This window comes from Canis lupus, chromosome 4, assembly GCF_003254725.2.
Source record: "Canis lupus dingo isolate Sandy chromosome 4, ASM325472v2, whole genome shotgun sequence".
NCBI lineage: Eukaryota > Metazoa > Chordata > Mammalia > Carnivora > Canidae > Canis > Canis lupus.
The window spans coordinates 64,363,147-64,367,716 of NC_064246.1; the positions used below are offsets into that span (position 1 = coordinate 64,363,147).

The 4,570-nt window shown below is 36.5% G+C and overlaps 1 non-coding gene across 1 annotated transcript; it reads left to right on the forward strand.

Annotated features, from left to right (window-relative positions):
• The first annotated feature begins 2,428 nt into the window (after positions 1-2,428).
• Positions 2,429-2,534, forward strand: LOC112652083 (U6 spliceosomal RNA). Its single transcript, XR_003131235.1, has one exon. It is a non-coding gene; the product is annotated as a U6 spliceosomal RNA (small nuclear RNA).
• The last annotated feature ends 2,036 nt before the right edge of the window (positions 2,535-4,570 follow it).

Here is a 4,570-nt window from a genome sequence, read left to right on the forward strand (position 1 = left end):
CCCCTCCCCCCAGGAGAATACCACAGTTGTCAGTGTTGTATACTGTGATATGTACATTCTGACAATGCTACTGATCCTGGGAACCATGATTCATATTTTATTGCCACCTTACTAGGTTGTTTTTATAGGTGGTTTTATTGTCCCCATCTATTTATTCAGAAGGTATCATTTTGAAAACATAAACCTAAAAATAAGAAAGCAGTTGAGGAGAAAAATAGAATGTGTGGTTTTTTGGAAGGAATTTAACAAACTATTTCAGAACGTGTCCGAATGTTTCCACTCTTCCAAATTTATTTCCCTGAATGCCCTCCCACCCCCACCCCAAGAAATAAAGATGCTATAACAGAAGCCGAGGTCATCAGAGCTAGAAGGAATCCTGGAATTAACCTGTCAAGCACTTTCAGTTGTACAGATGAGCAAACTGAACTCTAGAGCAGGTGAGAAAGTGACTTGCTCAAATTCATACAGCCAGTTCACTTACAGAGAAGAGCCAGCTCTTCCTCAGTGCCTCAGTCCAGCACTACTTTGCACACTCTGCCTCTCAGAACAGGTGCTCAGTAAGTGCTTAGTGACTGATAGTGAGTCCATCTACTGTTTGTACTGCATTGAGCAGGGTGCCATGGGGACAGAGGGGGAGTTCTGAGAAAGAAAAGATATTTTTATCTGAAGGGAGGTTGGCTGATCTCATCATTATTGGGCTTGATTCCTGAAAAGCTGGAAAAATCCAAGGGAGCTTGTGAAAAATAGGAAGCATTTGTTCTGTTTTCTTAGCCGCTGTTGTAAATATCTCCTAGGACAAGAATCGTGATTAATAATAATCAATCAATCTGTCATGAAGGATTTATTAAATATATAATATGTATGCAGCACTATATTCCAGAAAAGTGGGATGTGCCAAGGAAAAACAGTGATTGAAATTAATATTTTGGTTTTGGTATTTTCACCACGTACACAGACTTCTCATCTGCAAAGTGGGATAATAACCTCACAGTTCACAGTTCTTTTGAAAGAACCAAAGATAAGATTGAGATTATGTAAATTAAGTAATTATCAAAGTGTAGCTGCTGTTTAATCAGTTTTTATTATTTTAAAAAGCTTTTTAAGTTAAAAAGAACTTAAAAACTTATAGGGATACCTGGGTGGCTCAATGGTTGAGCATCTCCCTTTGGCTCAGGTCATGATTCTGGGGTCCTGGGATGGAGTTCCATATGAAGCTCCCCGCAGAGAGCCTGCTTCTTCCTCTGCCTATGTCTCTGCCTCTATGTGTTTTTCATGAATAAATAAATAAAATCTTTTTTAAAAGCTGTATATTTATAAAAGTGATAAATACAAAAGTATCTAAGGGAAAAAGGATGTACATTTTAATGTTATTTTATGTGCAGTTAAGTTGTTTAGGCTCCTTATTTGTGTCTGGGTTACCTTTGAAAACAGCTGCCCATGACACTTTCAAGAAAGATCTTACAATATTGTCAACAACTCATTTTCCTTTTAGAACTTCAGCTCTGAAATTTTCACGCTGTACGTATCTTCCCTCCCAGGTCCTATGAAACTTACTAAAAATAGATGTCTACACTTTTGCTTTCATTTCTTGTGACCCTTTTTTGTTCATGGATTTTGATTCTTTACTGCATGATGCTCACTATAGGAATTAGGACCACTTCGTTGTCAGCCTGCTGTGCATTTCTACCTAAATCAGCCACTTACTCTTTCCCAATCTCATAGCTAGAACTTAAACGTCAAGAATATATTTGGCATTTTTAATAGAATACAGATTTTTAGATCATTAAATTAAAGATCAATGACCAAAAAAAAAAGGCTTTTTTACTTTTCTGCTAGAAAATTGCTTTTTAAATTACTTTATGTCAGGGCACCTGGGTGGCTCAGTGGTTGAGTGTCTGTCTTTGGCTCAAGTCGTGATTCTGGGGCCCTGGGATCAAGTCCCACATCATACTGCCCACAGGGAGCCTGCTTCTCCCTCTGCCTATGTCTCTGCCTCTCTCTGTGTGTCTCTCATGAATAAATAAAATCTTAAAACAAGTAAATAAATAAAATTACTTTATGTTGAGTTTAAAGTCATTATTTTCAAAGTGAAGCTTCTGTCCCTTTTAACAATGTAAGCATTTCAAACTAGATGAAAAAATCAGTTTTTATTTTAATATTTCAAAAATGAATGTTTTATTACCTTAGTTTTTAAATATAAAATCTCTTACATTTTAAAATCTCTCTAGACTTTTTTTTAATTCTCCAGGAGTTCTCATTTATCAGATCATAAAAGGTATATATACATATATATGTATATGTATATGGTATATATGTATTCAATATTTTATATTGAAGTTTTAATAATAAGTTAATTTTATACATTACATGTTCATATATGGAAGCATAATATACATGTATAAACCACACATGTAGAAAGAGAGAAATGGGGCTCACTTTGGCAGCACATATACTAAAATTGGAATGATGCAGAGAAGATTAGCATGGCCCCTGTGAAGGATGACATGCAAATTCATGAAGCATTCCATATTAAAAAGAGAGAGAAAGAAAGAACAAGACAAGGAAAGGAAAAAAGAGAAGACTCTCACAGGACTGTATCGAGGCCATAGAAATGGATCACAGAACACAGCACCCAATATTCTCATTTTCTAAGCTATAATTGCTCTGTTATTTCAAAAAACCATTCAGCAAAAAGTGATATATATTATGTACATGATATTTTCACTTTCAGTTTATTCCATATTTGGGAATTTTTAGAGAACTTTATTTGCTCACTCCACTTCATTTAATTCAACAGCCAGGAGCTGGTCTCTAGTACATAAGGCAATCCCCTATCTGTCTTACTACTAACAAACACACGACAAGGAAAAGAACCAGTGTCTGTTTTTATCACATCCATTCTACATACACAAACATATTCACACACACTTCAGTTAGCTTATTTCTTTCTTACTTTTGGCCACTTTGTCCCTGGAGGTCTACTGTAGCTCTGCTTTATTTAGAGATTTGATCTCTTTGGACTCCTCTCTGGTATTTCTGGATCTTATGGCCCCCAGTGCCATGCTCTTTTCTTTCAGAATAGTTCACTGAACTGTAGCTGTGTGGGAATTGATTGGGAGTGCATCTGTAGCTTGGCACTCAGCAGGGGAGTACTGCCAACCAAGTCATCAATATGTGCTCCCACACAGCTGGTTCCTCTTACGTCCACTCGAAGATTCTCTATCAGAAACATCAGTCAGAAGGCGCACTCTGGAGTTGGGAGTCTGCCTTCTTGTATTTTATCCTTTTCCACTGATGGTACTGGAGCAAGCCCCACAGAAAATAAATCCGAGATATAAGCAAGTAGCCAGAAAAATTAAATCATGCTTTCTCATCACCAGTTGATATACCTATAAAAATTTGGAGCAATTACTCTGTTAATGACTCATGGAGGGTAAGCCTCCCAGAAACTCTGGTCATAGAATCACAATGGCTGCAGCTGCAGGAGGCTGGGCGGTTTCAACTTTCAGGCAATTCTTTGAACACAGCATTTTGATTTCAGTTTATATCTCTTGAGTTTCAATATGAGTAAACTCAGACTCAAAGCAAATCTTGGCACACTGAGATTTGGAACAGTAGTACCATCTGAAACCAGGAATTGCCCCCAGTGTGTGCAGAAGGTGACCCAGGTCCATGGAGAAATATTCAGACCTCTACAAATCAGTTAATAAAACAGAGCTGCATATTGAATGGCTTTTTTTTTTTTGTTTTGTTTTTTTTTTTAGAAAAAGTGCTGTTTTGTTTGCTTTGGGGTTTCACTGCCATGGTTTTGCACAGATGTGACAATGACTGGATTTTACTAAAAGAATATGCTTACTCTCCACCAGTTTTGGTCACACCCATGTTGGAATCAAACTTAAGGGAATAAAAACCCATCACATTGAAAATCTTGGGGGAAAAGTCAGTATATATGTTAATAATAAAAAGGTGTCTAATAGCATTTGCAGGAAATAAATTCTCTGCTGAAATCGTGCACAAAAGCTGAAAATGACTCAGATACCCTGGGTTTGTACTTCTGCCCGTGAAATAGTAGGAATTACAAACAGAAATGAAACTCTAAATATCCTCACAATTTGAGTAGCTACTTATTTAAACTCTTAAGAAATGAGACAAAAGGCCGAATTGTGAGCTGATCACTGGGAATTACCAATAGCATTTTAAAAATTAAATTTGAAGAGCAAAAAGGTAATGTATTTCCCTGGGCTTTTTGTTGTGGTGGTTGCTTTATTGATGTTGATGTGACTGGTTTTCCAAGGTCCATATCTGAAGTCCAGACATGTAACCCAAGAGTCTTTCAAAAGTCAATGTTTATCCAAGGGCTTTAAAAGAGCAGATTTTATGAATCCGATTTTGTTCTAAGTCTGAATATTTTAAGTTCCTTGAGGCCTAGCAGCTAAGAAATAATTAGTTTAACAGATTTCTGCTGTGACCTATCAGTCTACCTATATGCAGTAAGGGCCATTATGAAAATAGGAAATGGATAATTGTCTCATTTAAAATCTGAATTTAATTTTTCTTTTTCTAGAGAGAG